This window comes from Aulonocara sp. 'chitande type north' Nkhata Bay, linkage group LG11 (assembly GCF_057382095.1).
Source record: "Aulonocara sp. 'chitande type north' Nkhata Bay isolate Kocher_YH1m ecotype deep benthic linkage group LG11, A_spYH_male_GT1.1, whole genome shotgun sequence".
NCBI lineage: Eukaryota > Metazoa > Chordata > Actinopteri > Cichliformes > Cichlidae > Aulonocara > Aulonocara sp. 'chitande type north' Nkhata Bay.
In genome coordinates this window covers 24,845,456-24,865,426 of record NC_141354.1, presented here as the reverse complement: position 1 = coordinate 24,865,426, position 19,971 = coordinate 24,845,456, and the positions used below count along the sequence as shown (strand labels likewise).

Below are 19,971 nucleotides of genomic sequence, written 5' to 3'. Positions count from 1 at the left end.
ATCACTCTGTGAACATGTTTGTTGGATCAAAAGGAAAAAGTCTCTAAAACTGATACAGGTGGGAGGGGGTGGGGGCGGTGGGGTGCTGGGTGTTGTCTGACTGACTCTTAAAACTGGCCCACTCCACTCAGGGAAGCCTATTGCTGTACGTTTATTGGATTCACGCACACAAACACACACACACAAAAAAAAGCAACAAAAAAAAAGAAAGGCCAACAGTGAATGGGACTCAGTGACTACGGACACCAAAATCTGTTCACTGCCACACACACACAAACTTTTTTTGACTCTTCTCTGAGAGCTTCTGACTTTCACATAACCTTCTGTCTCTCTGCTGTCCTGCCCTTCTTTCTCTTGTGGACCACCTGTGGAAATATCACAACTCTGCTCACAGACACAAGTTCAGCCCAGGGAGATGTGAGGAGGGGAAAATGATGAAGAAGACTGCAGAAGAGGAGGAGGAGGAAGAAGGGTTTTTGCAGGGGTTCCAGCAAGCTGTTAACCAGCCTTCTTACCTCACCTAACATGGCTTGTACACTGAAAATTATTTCCCTCAGCAGCACAGAAACTTAGTTCACCAGCTAGAGCTCGTCTAACAATCATAGATAGTGTTAAACTAAACCAGCAAACACACACATTCGCACAGCACTGCCTTCAGCATGCTCCCTCTCCCTCGGACCAAACCTCCGGCTCTCTGTAGCGCATCACCCTCTTAGGTCCTGATGGCGTGTGAGGCTGGCGGGCCTGTTAGCTACGAGTGTGAGAGCTCGAGAGAGCAGGGAGCATCTCTCACACACACACACACACACACCTGCTCACACACACACACACACACACACACACTCTGCCTCTCTATGCCTTGTTTTTATAGCATGTACAAAAGTGCAAACTGAACTCTAACAAACATACATACAGATTATATCTTTATATATTCTAAAGGAAATTATTAAACAAAAGTAAACTTTTAAAAAGCGTTTTGATGACGTGATTGATTCAGGATTTTTTTTTTCTGTGACATGGTATCATGGAGGGCAGACTGAAGATGCAGAGGGGGCGTGGGTCAGGGTTTTTTTTTTTGTTTGTTTGTTTTTCTTGTACATTTGTTTCATAGATAAACGAGCCAGAGGAAAAACAGCGCAGGCCAGTCTATCACAAGAACACGAACGGCGAGAAAAAAGAAAAAAACCCATCAGGACTCGAGCAGACTGCTAATGAGTCAGATGTGTGGTTCACTCTGCTGTTCACTTTGTTTCTCGTAGCTTGCCCTTTCAGCTCGCAGCGTTCTGCTCTTTCCTGTCTGCAGTCCAGCTCGCCTCAGCAGGGTTCTCCCTGGTTTCAGCTCCCAGCCCCCCTCTGGCCCTGGGCCACCTCTGCAGGCCGCCTGGGAGTGTGTGAGGGTGTGTGAGCGGGTTATTCGTGGAGTAGTAATCCCGTCTCTTCTCTTAGATCAGTTAGGGCAATGCTCCAAAGTTCACAGCAGCTCGGGGATGGGGTTAATCAGTTGGACACCCTCTCCTCAAACTATGCATATTCTCACAGACACACACACATGAAACACATATATTTGTGACATGTTTCAGCATCCAGCCAGGCGTCCGATCGGGGGGTGGGGGTCTGTCTCCTGCCTGGCCAGCAACAAGACGGATCTATAGCGGTGAGCTGTGAGATAGATGGCCTGCAGGCGGTCTGTGTAGCCGGGCTGATCGAATTTCCTCCTCAGACCCCCGTGGTCTGGACGGGAGCATGTCACAGCCCGCACACACACTCACACACACACCCGCCAGGCCCTGTGTCTGTATCTGAACTGACAGCTGCCTTACTTCTACTACTTCTCATATCTCAGCAACAGAAAGACATCCGTCTCTCTTTCTTCTCTGCTCTCTCTCTCTTTCATTCGCGCTTCTCGCTGTTCATTTTTTTCCTCGCTCTGCTTCAGGCGCCGTCAGACTTCCTGCTAACGGCAGCGCGATCTGACTGTCGCGATATATAGCGGGGGCAAAGCGATTGATCGGAGTCTGGGTGAGACGCAGACTCTCCCTCATCCTGTTTCAGGTCTGCAGACAAACAGCACAAAGATTGCATTTCTCTATTTAGAAGAAGGAGAAAAGGTTTCTCGGTTTATTTTTCTGATGTTGTGATTGTTCTCATTGGGTTATTTACCTCTCCAGCTGGCATTATGATGATGATGATTAATATTATTATTGTTATTATTCCATGGCTCTGTTAGCTGTTGCTTTTTATGTTGTGTACATCACTTTGGATGATGTTGATCGACCCCAAACTCCATTCCCTGTTTTCAAACCTTCTAGCCTCCAACACACCCCCCCCTTTTGCTGTCTTTAGTTTTTGCAGATGTAATATAACTAAAATGTCTAATATTTGATGCTGACAGAGAAATAACATCGGGTTTTGAGAGGGAGGGACAGTGGAGGATTATTTGGGGGGGGGGGATTTTATCCTTTTTTTTTTGTCTTGTAATTTTAATTTTATAATGTTACTTTTTCTCTCTCTTGCTTGTATATTTTTTATCTTTTTTTTTTTGAGGGGGGATGTTGTATCATTTTAAAAGACATGTATTGTTTTACCATGTAAAGGTCTATCTTTCAGTCTTTCACACCCCCCCCCCCCCCCCCCCCCCCCCCCCCCAAGCAATTACCTAACACTCAGATGGAGACGAGAGTTAATACCATGATGTAACATTGAATTTTTCCACTTCTTTCGTGTTTTTATGTTATTTTTTTCCCCAAACTTGTAATTAAGCTGTAATCAGGGTTAATTAAAACTGGTTAAAACCCAATATCAAACTCAAAGTGTTTGTTTATGTTTCTTCTTCTTCGTTCATTTTTATTAACGCCACATAATCCCCACAGTGGAGTTTTATTACCTGGTTATTTGTAAACAAAGAGATTAACCCGTCACTTTTTGTCTCATCCATAGTGAGCCACCAGTCATAAAGAAGGGATTTTTGTATTTCAGGATTACAGTTAATTATAATAAATGCAAAGTGTTTCTAAAACAGTAAAGACGCTGTTCTTTGGCCGTCAGGGGACCGAGATATTACCAAAAAGTATTCACTCGTCTGCCCTCACATGCATATGAACTTGACTGACATCCCATTCCTAATCCATATTGTTTAATTTGATGTCGACCCAACCTTTACAGCTAAAAGAGCTTCAGCTTTCCTGGAAAGGCTTTCCACAAAGTTTAGGTGCATTCTTCCAGAAGCACATTTGTGATGTCAGACACTGAGACGTGAAGTTCTGGCTCGCAGTCTGCGCTCTAATTCATCATGAAGGTGATCTGTCAGGCTGACGTCGGGACTTTGTGGAGGCCAGTCAAGTTCTTCCACACCAAATTTGCACATCCATGTCTTTATGAACCTTGCTTGGAACAGGAAGGGGCCAAGCTGTTCCCATAAAGTTGGGAACATGAAATTGTCCAAAATGTCTTGGTATACTGAAGCATTAAGAGTTTCCTTCACTGACACTAATGAGCCGAGCCTAACTCCTAAAAAACAACCCCACACCGTGATCCCTCCTCCGCCAAACCCTACACTTATAACAATGCAGTGCCGTTCCCCTGGCAACCATCCATCAGATTGCCAGATGGACAAGGGTGATTTACCCCTCCAGAGAACATGTCTCCACTCCTCTAGAGTCGGGTGGCAGCGTGCTTTACACCACTGCATGTGACACTTTGCATTGCGTTTGGTGATCTGAGGCTTGGATGCACCTGCTCGCCATGGAAACCTATTCCATGAAGCTGTCTCCACACTGTTCTTGAGCTAATCTGACAGTCACCTGAGGTTTTGAGCTCTGTAGCGATTGACTCTGCAGAAAGTCGGTGACCTCTGAGAACTATCAGCCTCAGCATCCGCTGACCCCACTGTGCTTTTACATGGCCTAACACTTTGTGGCAGACCAAGTAAAAAATAATTGGATGGCTGCATTTCAATCATGTCTAGATGGTTTAATTCTAAATCCACTGCGGTGGTGTCCAAATCCTTACGGAGCTAACTGTACATTCACACAAATTTCATACATGGGGTAAATTCACTCTCACATTCTTCTTTTAAAACAATGAATCTTCTTCATTGAATTTAACAGTTATAGAGGAAAAGTCCATCTTTGCCTTGACCTGGTCTCTGTTAGCTAAGTGGATGTAACAAACACACACACACGGCCGCTGTGCTGCAGAAGCTTCTCAGGTTAAACATTTAGCCGTCATTATGGAAGCACTTTGTCTGCGTGCTGCTGCCCATTCACCCACATAATGCTCTCGATCACCCGGGTACCTTTAACCATGACGTCAGCAGCTGCCTGGTCTTAAGCACACTTACGGGCAATTTTGTCTGTGGGGAGGAGGAAGACGAGGATAAGCTGTGGAAGTGATGGTGAGGAGTTGCTGCCCTTAAATGGCCTTCTTAGATTTTTAATGAGGTGGGCAATCAACAGCCCAAACACTTCCTAAACTTTAGTTTAAAAAAGCAAAAGAGAGTATAAAAGCCGTAAATTAGGTTACAGAACATGATTTAGTTGCACATTGGATGTTGTGGGTCAAAGCCTGAAGCTCGTTCCTGAAATCCACATTTAAATCTCTGCTGCAGACTATTTTGAAAGTCATTTTTATCTTTGGCATATTGTTTTTTTCATTAGGTGATCATGTGTTTTTCCTGATGAAAACCCAAACAACTCAGTTTTAACCTTAAATCTTTGTATTTCTTTGAAAGAATAAAATCCATGGGGAAGTTAAGAAGTGCCTTTATCCCCCAATAATCTCTCTAAATCTGGATCAGCACCTCTCCGATGTCAGCAGGGGGACGTTTATTTGAAGGCGTCCAACTTTTTTTGTATTTTGCAGCAAAGGAACTGAATGAACAGCTGAAAATGCAGCTTTTATTAAACCTAAAGGAGGTTAAAACCTTATTTTAATCTAATGTTATGAGTAATTATTGTGTCATGATCCCAGGTTTTTGTTGAGTTTTGGGTGTTTCTGGTGACCTGAGTGTTTCTTCGTCTGTCGTGTCACTCCAGGAATTTGATTCTATTCATCTGGACTTAAAGCTTTCATTGGACGAAATGTTTTGTCACTCAAACCAAGTTACTTCTTTAGTCTCTACTCCAACGTCCAGATCAACAGAATCAACTTTGTGGGATTTCCTCACCTGGATAAATGAGGATCCATTAAGACATAAATGTCTCCTGTTCACTTTTAAAAGCCAGCCTCTCATTTTTCTCCAGTGTGGCCGTCCTCACCTATTGATCACTGATTTCTCCCTCCTGTGTCTCATTGTTCAAACCTCATGCATTTCTCAAATCGTCTGGTTGCACTTCCTTATTTTCCCACCTGTTCTCCCAGCTCTCCTCCTTCTTTTTTTCCTTCTCCATGCTTCAGTCGAGTTAATGGACTTTACTTTTAATTCCCCTGTTGGATTATAAGATTCTCCTGACAGTTTAGTCTTGTGCGTTCTTTGTTCAAATTTATTTTAGTCAATAAAGCTCCTTTTTGTACTAAGAAGTGCAACATCCGGAAACTTGTAGCATGTTGGGAGATATCCAGGACCGCAGTGGCTGTGATGCGATCCCCTCACAGCACAGATTGCAATATAGAGCTGAATGAACTGAAAAGAAGGAATTACAGAAACTCAACAACATTTTTATTTTTTGTTTTAGTAGGACTAAAACCTCAGAGACCTTCTGTTCCTTTGACTCTTATGGTGAAGATGCAGCCTACAGAGCAACGCGAGCCCTGAGAGTGAACAGAAACCTCTCATTCTGCTGTGTGAGGGCTCTTATTAGAGCTGCTGCTGTTGTTGCACCAGTATCTTAAAAACTGTTTACACCTGTTGAATCGTGGGACTCTATAATTAAGTTCAATAAGGAAGATCAGTTCTCTTATACTCCTCTGCATGGGCTATTCTTGCCGCTCTATTTTCTTCATCACATCTGTTTTCCCACGCCGTCAGTCACGGCTCATGCACCGTACTTCTGTCCAACAGTCTACCTGCCTGCATTCTCTGAGGACCCATTCTTTAAATTTGTTGAGCTCATTCACAAAATTTTAATCAAGCATCATCCTCCACCAGCACCACCAGTGTTCAGACTATGGTGGGATCCCGTTGCCAGCACTAACCTCAATCTGCAGTTCTGCTCCATGATGTCACTTCTCCAGTTTCTTTGCAGATTTTTTTAATAAACGTCACCCTTGGTAATACAAGTATTTGGTTTGGACACCCTTTTGCCTTCAGAACTGCTTTATATCTCCATGGCATACCAAAACCAGACAACAGTTTTACAATCTTCTGCTGTCTGGTTTCGCTGATCCTGTGAGGATTGCAGCCTCAGCTTCTCGTACAGGAGGGGCACCCAGTGCTGCAGCAGACCATCTGCTTCCAGCTTCAACGTCCTGTCCATTCAGAGATGCTCTTCTGCAGCAGTCTGGGCATTCTCTTCTGAACTCTGATGTCAAGAAGTCATTTTGGTCCAGAAAACAGCTGCTCACAGGATGTTTGATCTTTTTCAGAGCAGTCTCTGTAAACATGGGTGATGGGGAAAAGCCCTCATTCTGTTTGAACTCAAGTAGGTCATCTTGGCCATGTCTACACATCTGCATACACTGAACTCTGAAATGTGATTGGCTGAGCAGATATTTGTGTGAACGTGCAGTTGAGGAGGCATACCTAATAAAGAGTCTGTGGCCGTACATTTAGCGCTGATGTTCATGTGTGTCAGATAAAGAAACCGCGCAAATGTCTTCTGATCTTTAGCTCGAGTGAAACGTTTCACAGCTTCTGGCTCTGAGTTATTCAGCGAACACAGACTTCGAGGAGGAAATCACTTCAGCTGAAGTGTTAATAGGATGTATTCAACCCGGGAGGGTGTGTCACATAGACGTTGCTTCACTTAAGGGTCATGAGCCGACTAAAAACAAGTGTTGCTTTAAAGGAGCAACTGCCACGCAAGCCTCACATAAGTATGTCAGTGTGTGACATGTGAGTTATGTAACCTTGGTGAGGGTCCCGGCAGGTGTGATTGTGCATGATCCCGGCCTCCATTGTCGACACACCAGCCATCCAGGTGCTCCATAGAGAGAGAGAGAACGAAAGAGAGAGACACCACAGGAACCAATGTGCTCGCTCACCTGTGCCACATCCCCCTGCCTTCGCTTCCTCTGAACGCCTGCTTTCGCGGAAACCTGTGCAGAGCCAGCTCCGTCCTCCGCATGTAACCGCAGCCCGTGCATTATGCACACGCTGCACAACAAGAAGCCTTTCTGAATGTGCACACGTGACCGTCGCATCCTCTGAGAGAGTTATGGTACGGTAACTAAACATACGAAGGCCTGCTAGTAAGTTCACCACATCCTCCACCGTACAGAGAAAAGCTGCACCGCACAGGAGTGAGGCACTTTCACAGTGACGATACACAGACATGTGTGAGCGCACATTGATGTGGTTTGTTTGAAGCTCTGGTGCTTCAATTTCCTTTTTCAGCTTCCTTTCCCGCCAGTACTTCTGTTTAACCTATTTGACCCCAAACGAGAAACCATTGTAAAGTTTCTCTTTGTGAGAGGAAAGAATGGACTTTGTAAAAAACAGACTTTAACCTTCACTTGTATTCGCCTCCAATACAGAGCAGCTCCACTGTGCTCTCTGTGTTTGGTCATTTCAGATTGAATGTCTCCCCCTGTTGTTGGGATACTTAAAATGCACATTATAAGAATTTCTGTTGATTTAATCCACGTTGTTTATTACTGTTGGTATATAACTATCAGGTGAACACATTCAAGAGATCAGTTTTTGCCTGGATTTGTCTGCTTTTTCTCTTTTCAGGCTTCTTTACCTTTCATAAATGATCTCAGTGAGCATGACACATCATTGTTATCCACTAAATCAACAAATATGCCTACATTTTTGATTATTTAAACACACCTGTGATTCTTTTCTTTCTCAGCCATTCTGTTGTAGACTGTCTGCGGTGCTCGGGATCATCGTCCTTCTTGTTACGCCCCTCTTAAAACGTTATGTTGTGGCTTTTAAGACAGGTCGTCAGATGCTGTGTGACCAAATTGTGGCCAAGATTTATCTGGTAAGAGAGATTTGACTCTAGAGTATTTGACATACAGAGGAGCTCATGGTCAACTTGGTGACAGCAAGGCGCCCAGGATCTGCGACTGCAAATCAAGCCCAAACCGCCACCCCTCCGCCGCCGTGCTTCACAGTTGGTATGAAGTGTTCGTGGTGATATGCAGTGTTTGACTTTATCCAAACGCGGCTTTGTGCATTATGACCAAACATCTTCTCATCTGGACGTTGTTCCAGAAGTCTTGCGTTTTATGCAAATGCAACTTTGCAAACCTAAGCTGTTGTAACTCTTCCAAACAAGCCATACATTAACACTAATTTATTTTGTTTAATGCCCTATAAAGTACATTTCTTAATTGTTTGAGTTATGTGCAAACAAACAGACCGAATCAAACTAATCACATAACCTCTTTAATTGAGGTAACAAGATGGCAGTTAATGCTGAGATTGTTGTTGGCGTACTGAATGTGCACAGCTGGTCTCGTCTTCCTCACCTTTTCTCTAATGCAGGGAGGAATCTGTGTGTCCAAGGACACCTCTCCATGAGACTCCTGTCTTCAGCTCCGGGGCATGACGTGAGCCCTGAGTAACAGCTGAGCGGTGTAACGTTACCGTGAACAAGAATGCGGAGAGCACAAAGGCCTACTGTTCACCATACTGCAGCCCGTATGGATGCCGACCTTGTCAGACTTTAAAGACACTCTGATACGCTTTCTGTGTCTTTTGCAGCCACTTTGAGGGGTCATGGTGCAAATCGCTTCAGCATACAGTGGCCGTTTGAACTACTGCATTAACCTATACATAAGAGAGACTGTTATACGTTTCCTTTATCTCAAGCTGGTTTTATCTGTGGGTTTAATGCCACTGTGAACTGCCATGACCTCCCTAAATCCCTAACCTGACAGAGTCTGAGTGCACCGTTTATCAGATATTATTAGACATCGTGAGCTGCCTCCTTCTTTAAGCTACAGGAACAAACCTGCCCTCTCCTGACACTCGGCACACAAAAAGCATTGCCATCCCTTCAGTAACAGACTCCCTCCCTCGAGGCCCGAAGTGAAGGGTGCTCAAATTTGTTGTACAAATCTATTCAAAGACGCTGGGCCCCTTATGTAAGAATGCTTTAGCAAAACCAGGATCATGTTAGAGTAAAACATCCAGAGGGAGAAAATGTTTTTATATCCATGCAATAACCGAGAAACAGTTTGTGTGTTTGCTGATAGTTGTGGAGCTGCTTGAAAAGTTGCATTTGAATGTACCTGCTCTGTTTTTCCTCCTCTTTCTTTATAGCTAGCTGGATGCTGAAGTGTGCAACCGCAACTTTCCATCTGCATTATGAAGCATCACAGGGATGAGAAAAAAAACAATGTAATGAGGGTATGAGTGGCTGTGGGACGTCATTATTTTCTTATTATTGAGCAGGTTTCTCCATGCGGTCACTGTAGGACATGACAAATGAACTAATTTGACATTAATGGCCAGCACACTCGGCTCACTTTAACCCCTGAGTGTTAGTTATCTGCAGCAATATGAACAGTGCAAATAAACTATTAAAAGTGTCTAAATAACACTGTAAATCAATAGGAGAAACACAACGGTATGGCAATAAGACATTTATCTGTTATTGGAAAGAAGACTTGCACACAGTTTGATTTTCTCTGTGGTCACTTGTAGTTGCAGAAATGAACAAGTGGTGCTCGAGACAGATTTTATCAATAACAAGGACCAACCAATTAGTCTTGGTAGAACTCAACCAACAATGTTGCCGGAAGGACAAATAACGAAGAACAAGCATTATAAGAACAAGCTACGACTCGCCCATTTCTAACATGTCATCAGAAAGAAAGAGTAGTTAAAAAAAGGACATCATGACTGGAGGAACTGAAGGACTGCCAGCAATGAGTTGGTTGTACACCATTATAAGAATAAGAAGAACTCTGGCCGTACTTATCAATTCACACAGGATCAATCTTCCAGTTTAATGTTTATCCACCAAGTTGCTATGGTCCAGGAACAAACCCTAACTAATAATAACAGCCTTAAACCATATTTTTGACAGAATTTTGGCTAACATAATTATATGAAATTTTCTCCCGGTCCTCCAAATACTTAATGTGATATTTTTATATGTGGACCCCCCCTTTCATCAAAGTTGTCTTTTTCAGTTTCCTGACTTTAGTGAATCATTCACATTAATTATTTGACGTGGAAACTTGTCTGCATGAATTTATGTTATGGTGTGGCTACTGTTCACAATATTAGCCTTCTCAGGTTAGCATGTTAATTGCTAACATGCAAGAAAGCACCTAAAACAAAATGGAGCTTAGAGGACAGGCAAGTCAGCAGTTCCCCAGGTAGGTGCGAACCAGAGTGGGCAGCATCAATTTAAGAAAGTAAGTAAAGGGCCACACATTGAATTAAAACATGTTTGCAGGTTAATTTGAAAAAAGAAATCCACCTAGCTGCTTTATCAGCATCTAAATTAGCTTACATCCTGCCTTTAGCTGACATTTTAGCTAAATGTATCAGCTAAATGCTAATTTTTGGGGGGTCATGACAGTGCTAGAGGAAAGTTAACTGACTGTTAAGTTAATGAAAAAGTTGCAGGTCATCAATCAAGTTTATTAAAGTTAACTAAAAACGAAATTAAAAAGTGAAACTATGTGTGTACAAGAGAGTTTGGCTGTATGGAAGCTCATTTCTGCCACTGAAAATAATATTTTGAAATGTTTTAAATATTTTTTTTAAATAATAAAATATATATCCAGGGGCACTGGAGCCTATCCCAGCTGTCATAGGGTGAGAGGCCGGGCACACCCTGGACAGGTGGCCAGTCTGTAGCAGGGCCATAATAATATATATATACATTTTTAATTGCTATAATTGAAAATTCAGTCCATAAATAAGTTGTTTGGCGATAATAACCCAAAATTTCTACTTAGCTCTTCCCAGCTGATTTATTTTGATGTGTTTTTAGTGGTGGAGACCATCTTCCATGCTTTTGTGTTAGGTGAATTTATTAAAGATGTATGAAAATCTTTCCTCATTGATGTAGCACTAAGTGATGTACTGTGGGTCAGACTGTGTTTTCAGCTAACCTGACAGCATCTATACTTTTAAATGTTTTTCAGACAATGAACTTCTGTAAGACTGCCGTAGCCCTAATGAACCCACACAATTAAAATTACCAGTCTAAACCTAGCTTAGCTAAATGGATTGGTTCTAATATAGCACTCTTCTACTTGAGCACTCAAAGCACTTTATGCTATGAGCCTCATTTACACTCGTACAAGCACTTTTATCTATCCCTAAGTGCTTATATGTAACATTCACACATGAATGCCACAGGAACAATTTGGGGTTCACTATCTTGCCCAATGACACTTCGGCATACAGACTGGAGCAGCTGGACTGAACCACCAACCATTTTATTTAGTAGATGATCAGCTCTACCTTCTGACCTACGCTCGACACCCTCTGACTTTCTTTAAATTCTCTATAGAGTTTGTCTTTTGGATTTGTACTTTGTACGTCTACATTTTTAGTGAGTTCTTGTAGAATTGTTACCTTTGGCAATTTCTTTAGTTCTCTCTGGTATACATTTTGTTTCCACATCATTTTCCCTCTGATCTTATTCTCGTGTTTCTGCTTTGATGTTGTTTATTTTCTATTTTACTTTGGTGGTGCAACATGTCTTGTGCCATGTGTTAAGCGTTATGTCCTCTTCATTGTTTGATTGTCTTCACCTGTCCGTCGTCACCCAGCTGTCTCACATCATTGTGTGTTTGTATACAGATCAAATAAAAAACAGTTGCACTCAAATAGACTAGCTTTGCATGATTCATAGTTCAAAATAATCCATATTTAGACTTGTGGCAGCCCTTTGCTTCATCCTCAGTCTGAAAGAAGCTGCTTCAATTTCTCGCTCGTTAAGTCTGTGTTCAGTTTGAGACAACTTTTTGTGATTGGACGAGCCTCACTAACAAAAGGTTTTAACCTTAGGTGGATTGGGTGGAACTGTCTTCCTGAGATGACCATAAAAGCATTTTATACTCTGGGCTGATCACACAGAGCCAAGAGTATGAAAATCCTTGAAGCCATGCCGCTAACATGGCTAATAATGCTAAACTTTGCTATCGTGGCTCAGCCTGTGTTGTTGTAAAGACTCCATCCTCATGCTGGGATTGTCTACTGTCAGTTGAAGCCATAACTTCATAGTAGAATAAATCCAAACTTAGTTTTACTGAATAATAATATCAGAGTTTTATTGTTATTTTTTATTGCAGCCTGCTGTCCTCATGACTGCAGAGCTGCTGGTTTGAGAGGCTTTTAACCTTTTAAATTTCTATCTTTATCTCCTGTCCTGAGTTTGATGGGGCAGGAATGTGTGGGTGAAAGGTCAAGGTGAGGGTCACAGGTCAGAGGTTATGCTAATGTGAGTGTCTTGCTTTTAAACCCTGAGGCGAGAGATTTGTGCGATGTGATTCTGACTATGTGTTTGGTGTTGTTTAACACACAACATGGGAAGAGTTAACCATAAACTAGTTACTGTTTTGGACCAAATATTTTAGAAATACAACTTGTATACTAAGTTGTTGCTCTCTAGTAAAGTTTTCCACTTAATGTTCCTTCTTTCTTCCCTCTCAGTGTTTCCCCTGCTGTTGTCTGACAGCAGAGCCCAGCAGGAGAGGAGGGTCTGTGGTGTTTGACTGACAGCCAAGTGATGAGCACACAGGGAGAGGGTTAAGGGTGAGGGGTCAGAGGTCAGGGTCCTATGGAGAAGAGTTCAACACAAGGGGGACTTGCTAACAAGGTACAATTGCATGAGGGAAAAAGACGTGAAAAGCACCCTGAAAACAAAACAAGGGGATATCAGGGCGACGGAGCCACTGTGACAGCAAATTCTGGCCCACTCTTTTACAGTTCATTCTGGATTGAGATTCTGCTGTATTTGGGATCATTGTCCTGTTGCATGACACAGCCTTGGCCAAACTTTAGGAGTTCATGGTCGACTCAGTGACTGAGTGAAGTTAAAAGGCTGAGTACATATTGCAAGTACTTTAACAACCAAGCGAAGAAGACCATGGCATGTGGTTAACAGTTCTGCAATGAACTAGTCAGTGACCTTTAATTCAGAAGCTTTATAAAAGAAGGGTTGAATTAACTGCCGTTACAGACATTTTTATATATATTCTCCATTTTTTTAGACTTTGCCTCAATGTAAAATGCACTCTAGTGGCGTACAGAACATGTAAAGTCAGAGAGCTCGCCACAAAACAAAGCAGACAGGAACAACACGAGAGGAGGGTTGGAGATGGAGGTGGAGGTGATGCAGAGTGCAGAAACTCTGCATTTGAATGAGAGTTAACAGGTGGTAAAGGGTGTCAGCTTAGCCATCAGCAGATGTGAATTGAGTTGGTCTGACTTTGTGGCCTGCTCGATCCATTACCACTTCCACAGGGTCACTCCAGGCAAACTGTATGCAACACTGGAGATGTGCCCCTCAGAAGCTTTATATGTCAAAGATGAACCTCTGAACATCATTGCTTTTTTAATCAGCGGAGCGTCGAAGGGCATCAGTAGTCCAGGTCAGCATGTAGACATCTGCAGTGCTTTGAAACTTTGAAAAAAAAAACAACGTTCTGCCTTTGTGTTATTGGACGGCACAGCTAGCTTAAAAGCTCATGTGTTTCCAATCTGTGCTGCCCTCATCTTATTTAGTTTACCTTCCTCTCTATTAATTCATATACAGTGCTTTTTCCTGGCTCAGAATGGGCTTTTGGGTGGATGAATGACCACACTTTCACCCTCCTCTTTTTATTGACTTGATAAAAGGCTTTGACAAGGCCACGGTAGTCAATATCATCAGCTTTCATTTTTATCCTAAGTTCTTGGTGTTTCCAAAGCTGGTGATTTTACTTTAAGCGCTGGTCTAAAGCTTTTCTGGGGAATCCAAAACAAACCAGGAAAAACTCCTGATGTAAGATTATAAAATAGTACTTTACATGCTCCTTAGTATGAAACAGCGTACCCTCTATCTACAGCTTGAAAATGTCTGAAGTCATTTAAAAAGAGTGTCTCTGATCATTTTCCTTACATTGAGTGAATTTATAAAAGCTTATGTGAGTACAGTTTTATATGATGTGTATTTATGTAGATAATTCATACTTTTTATTATAATTATATAAGCTATAATAAGCTGTGTGAAGCTCTTCCATCTTTACTGGTTATCAGCTGCAGGTCTGGCTGCCAAACATCCCCTGGGAGAGTGGACAGAAATACATAATGAGAGTAAAAAAAATAATAAAAGTATAAAAAATATACACATATAAAAGTTGCAAAGGAGAAGCTTTGTCATTTGATCGATTTCTTAGTGTGGAGGTCGGTGGCTTTCTGCCTTATGAGGCTTATGAGTCATTTACATAACTCATAACTTCCAGAGTGTTGTTTACTTGGTTCATTGGATTGTTTAGAGATGAGGAAAATTAAGACAGTATTTGATACTCATTTGGAAAGTGGGAGGACAAAAATGGAAGTCACGTGGGGCCTGCAGCACCAATTTGGGAAAGAAGATAATAGTAATTGTGAATTGTGCCATCACTTGCAGTGTTAAACTATCGCCACTAGATGTCAGTCTGAACCAACATTTAAACTATCTCTACCCTTCCTTCAGTCTTTCTTCTTACACACACGCGCACGAATGCACACTAGTCATACTCATACAAAGCATATAGCTCCCCTCAGCCAATCAGCGCTTTCTTCTGTTTTTAGGTCTACACATTTCCACTCATTGCCGAGCTGGCGTGTGGACCCGCTCTCACCAGCAGGGGGCGCCGCCCCCGTGAGCTCGCACGGGCTGTCTGCCTCAGCGTGAGTCTGGTCTTTACTACACACACACATAAACACACACACACACAGAGCAGAGGATTATGTAATGTTTACTATTATGCCACTGTATCTTTTGTAAAGCAGCCGCATTTGCCTTCCTCTGTGCGAAGGTCAAAGGTCACAGAGAATGTGCCATGCTTCAAAGTGATGGCACGTGCTATCATCTCAAACATCTTTCAGTGCTCGGTGCACAGGTTCATCTCCACCACCAGCATCACTATCACCATTACCACCACCACCACTGCCTGCAAAGTTGCAAATACGGGGTTAGCCGAGTTTACGCCAGTCCACGCCCCCACAGTCCAGCTGGTGGCAACACTCGTGATGACTTCACCGCCGCGCGCGACCATTGGCCCCGAGACGCCGCGCACCTGTCCAATAGACTGCCGGTGAAGTGACGTCAGCCTGTACTAGTCCCGTTCACTTTAACAGTAGTGGGCAGGGCGGAGAGGGTGCCGACGTCAGAAGCCGCGCTGTGATTGGCTGAGGGCGCTGAAAGTGAGCGTCTGTTGCTGAGAGAAAAAGGGAGAGCGGTTTGCGTCGGCTGCGCCACACAAACATCTGAGCAGCTCCTAAACTAACTTTCTGAAAACAGCGCACTGGTTTTCTGTGCTCCTTCGTTTTCACTCTTTGTGAGCAGCGATGACATAATAATGATAATTAAAGGCGAAAAAACACATTTTCGATGTGGGACCAACAGCGAGAGTAAAGCCGCGCTGAGGCGCTACTTTCCCGCTGCACCACACTGTTTGTGGATGAGCACAAACAGTTGATGCATTATCACCGTCTGCTCGGGGATGGCACTTGTGCTGTCAATTATGGTAAACATACTCCTTTTCAGAAGGGGAGGGGGCATTTGTGCCTTTCTATTGGCTCTGGGTCATTTGATCCCTCCTCTCGGCCCGCCCACATGCTGTTCCTATGGTTCCCAATCCTCTTATTGGATACTGTAAAGTTTGGGACAGGACACCGGTCTAGCTCAGCATCCACTTCACTATTCGCTAGTCCCCCCAGTCCGTCAAGTGGACTTTGACAGGCCGCCACACCCACTGATCTCTGGCGCCGATGCTGACTGGCTACTGTACATGTCAACGACCTCTCATTGGTCGGCTTGCCCAGCTGTTAGTGGTTCATTCACCATTTTGTGACTGTAGTGGAAAAGAAGAGCGATAGTTTTTTATATCCTTGTTTGAGTTTCTGTGGGGGAAAGACATGTTTTGCGGAGGAAAAGTAAAGAGTGAGTCCGGCCCGCACAGCCACCACAGCCGACAGCCGAGGGATGTTACCATGAGTTACGCGAGCCTCCTCATCGGCAAAATAAGACCATAAATCTTTCTCTGGCCAGTGGTGAAAAGCTCTGTTTGGGTGAGTTGAAACTAAGTTGGCACACGGCAGTGAAGCTAAACTGACTTAAATTTTCCATTTTCAGGAGCTGCGAGTTACCACGACGCGAGAGCCAACTGCCAACGGTCGGTCGTTCGGTTGTTCCGCTACCGTGTGAAGAAATGGAGTGACAACGCGAGGAAGTATCGAGAGAAAGGGGAGGGGTGTGGGGGGTGTAACAGCCTAAAAACTTTCTGAAATGTTTTTACCGCAGTCCCACGGACACCCACGGAACATTTCAGCTCCGTTTCAGCTCCGTTAAAACGGCGAGGTTAGTGTGGAGTACTTTTTCCTTGACCTTAGTTTACGAGTTTTGCGTGGAGCAGCGCTAGCGTAGTAAAAAAAAAAAGAGAGAGAGAGAGAGAGCGAGAAAGAAAAACAACCGACCTATTTGCGGCACTGCAGCCCAAATGTTTACTAACAGGCTCGCTCGGTGTTAAAAAAGCGCACTTTAGGAGGAAACGGATAACACCTACAGAGCGAATTGCACCCAGTTTTCCTGCGCTCTGACTCACGGTGTCATTATTTGGGTGCTGTATCCGCTACCGTTTGCGTACTACCACTACTACAACCACCACTACTACTAACGTTACTGAGCTGCTTACTAGAGCGAAACACCAAGACGAAAAAGATTCTGCTTCATTTATTTTTTCCCAAGTTTTTTTTTTTTTAAATTAGAGTGACTGGCACCATTAAAAGGAAGCCTCCCCCGGAGTGGATACGTGCACTCCAGGCGTTGTAGTGAGTATTTGCATGCCAAGAATCGCTGTATAAGGAAGACTTGGGACCGTCTATAAGGGGACAATAAAGCGTCACTTGAAACCGGTTGTTTGTGTTTGTTACCGAGGACCGTGCAGCACGACAGACCGCCTGACTGTCTCGAGTCATAATACTCCTTTGACATTGTGTAGTACTCTCAGAGATCAGCTAAAAAAAAAGATGCACACCGTGTTTTCTCGTCTCTTCCATCGCCAACACTACACTTTTTTCTTTTTTTGCACAGCAATCCTGCAATCAGTGTCGATGCAACCTTGACATCTCTGACTAGGCAGTTTTTAACAGTTGTGTCATGTTTGTCTTTAGGTATTTTTTCAGTGGCAGGAATTGTGTTTACATTTTAGGTTCAGATTTCCTCTTTTTTTTATTTATTAATTGTTGCACTTGTGTGGCCCTGGTGCTGTATAGCTTGTTGAGCTGTTGGCCATTGATATGGCATTGGCAGTTCTGCCATTTGGTCCCAAACAGGACCAGTCGCCTGTGATCTATGCTCCAACCTTCCTTGCTGATCAATACGAGCCAGGATGCACAAATTTCAGCTCTCGTTGTTTCTTCTTTATTAGTCAGATATGTCATCCGCTAAACAGCTGCCGGTATTCATGCTACCTCACAATGGATGCGTCTGTATATAACGCACACACACACACACTTAAAATACCCTAACAACATATTTTTCTTTCTGTGTCAGTTGTCTGTTAAATCACTTCCCACACACTCATGAGCTCACAAACCACAGCATGAGTGTGCATAGCAGCAGAGAGATTTATCTTCTTTTCTTTTTTTAATGTATTTTTTTTGGTGCTGTTTCATGTGAGACTGTGTTCTCCCCGGTGACCCAGTTAAGGGAAAAGGCTCCCTAACACGCTGAAGTGTACGAGGGCCACGGCACACTTCAGTATCATCATCACACGTTCCTCCTTCTCCCGCGTATGTCCCCGTCACTGCAGCCCCTGCGCCCGTACAGACACCCATAAAATGCTTTGAGGAGAGGGATGAGCTGCAGTGTGTGTATGTGTGTGTGTGTGTGTGTGCGCACGCGCCTGCTAACTACGTACACTCATACTGACATACGGTGCAAATGCAGTGCTGAACAAGGTGGACTCAACCTGAAGACCGCTGTATAAACTCTGACATTAGTGTAGTGTAAGTAGCTCTAATGCCACATGTCACATACACACACGTTTTGTGCCACGTTGTGTTGGGGCATAGGCTAAATTCTCTACGACTGACCGAAATAAACTGGCATCAAGGCAGATGTTTATTAGGATTTTATATTCCAGTAATAAACACTGTACAACTCATTTTATTTTGTAGTGTTGACACTGAGATGATGTCGACAAATGCCTTGTGTGTGTGTGTGTGTGTGTGTGCGTGTGAAATGGGTTCTTGGTAGCACCTATGTTTAAACTGTTCACTAAATTTTCTCTTTGCAAAAAAAAGTGAAGAATTTTCATCTCCAAATTCATTTCGTAAAAGCCTATTTATCCTTATTGTTGTTGTTTTTTCCCCCCCTCCTGCATACGTCAGTGTGGACAAGTGCTTGTACGACACAATGACTGTGTGACAATATATATAGGTCCAAGGGAGATTTTAACAGGGTATGCATGACTGCACGATGAATTCCTGAGAGAGCATTTAATGTGTGTGTGTAAAGTTTGGAGGAGGAGGAGGGGTGCATTATGGGCTCCTGTGTGTTTATTGGGAGAAACAGCAGCTTTTTGCAGTTTAAAGAGGAGTCCAGTCCAGCGCCGTGGAGACGCTGATTATCTGTCTGTTCAAGATTTACAGCAGCTTTAGATCAGACCAGCACATATTCTGCTATTAACCTGCTCTAACGCTGGAAGGTGGAGACCTCTTGAATTACCTAAATTATGACCGAGCTTCTCTCTCCGCTTCACCCAGATTCAGCATTATATTTTGTAGTCCTAATTTTTTGATTAACAATTCATGTTGAAAAGCAACACCCAGGAGGGGATGTTCTGAGTTTCTGGACATATTTTTTTGGTATTGTGATAGTCTCTAGTAAACAATAAGAGTTAAAGGTCTGCCGTTATTTTCAGGTTAGGGGGTGCACGGCTGAGCGCGCAGTGTGTATGGTGCTTTTGATCTTTCAGCAAGGGATTAGGACATGTGAAACGTTCTTTTTCATTTATTTATGTGGTAACACAGGAATTATAGATGCGTCGTGCATAAATGTATATATTCTTTTTACAAATAAAATCATAGTTCAACATATCTGTGGTGTCTTTAGCAACATTTTTGTGTCATCTGGACATTTCAAATAAGATTTTGTGGAGTACAAGCATGCTTGAAGAATTTAACCCAATGATAAATAAATACACCCGTTGCAAACTTGCACCAAATATCTAACTCTTATGTCCCACGCTGAAACTCCTCTTCACTGCACATAATCTGCTCAGCTGTAGAGTCCCTTAAAAGTTACAGAATGTGAATACACACACATGCTTGCCACTGTCTTATCAGCCAAAGCCTAAAGCATTTTGGAGGGCCATTAGCATGACCAAACGCATTTTTCTGAGCTAAGATCAGATCCTCTCGAGTCATTTACCCAACTAGTCAGTCAGCCATTTGGCCCTCAGTCCTTCCTGTCTTTTCCAGTACTCCAGAGTATCTGTACTGGACCAGCATTCCCAGTCTAGGCATCCGTGTCTAGTCTAATAAAGGGCAAACTTGGCCTGGGAAGGAACATTCCAGCAGTCTGAGATTTTTTCTTTTTCTGGGATGAATGTTTTTTTAAATGAAAAATTTAAAACGACAAAGAGCTTTTTAGTAATTAGGGAGTGAGTAATGTATGTTTGCTTATACCGCCTTTTTATTAG

General features: G+C 43.1%; 1 protein-coding gene across 7 annotated transcripts in view; it reads left to right on the top strand.

Moving 5' to 3' along the window:
- The first annotated feature begins 14,854 nt into the window (after positions 1-14,854).
- The window catches only part of cicb (capicua transcriptional repressor b), a 41,376-nt gene continuing 36,259 nt past the window's right edge, over positions 14,855-19,971 (top strand). For 5 of the 7 annotated variants that reach the window (XM_086311311.1, XM_086311310.1, XM_086311308.1 and 2 more), the window contains exon 1: positions 15,910-16,336. The gene's annotated coding sequence lies outside the window, so the exon portion shown is untranslated. Of the gene's footprint in view, positions 14,954-15,909; positions 16,337-16,400; positions 16,626-19,971 lie in introns of those variants that run through there. The other 2 variants (XM_086311306.1, XM_086311307.1) reach the window with 2 other exon arrangements.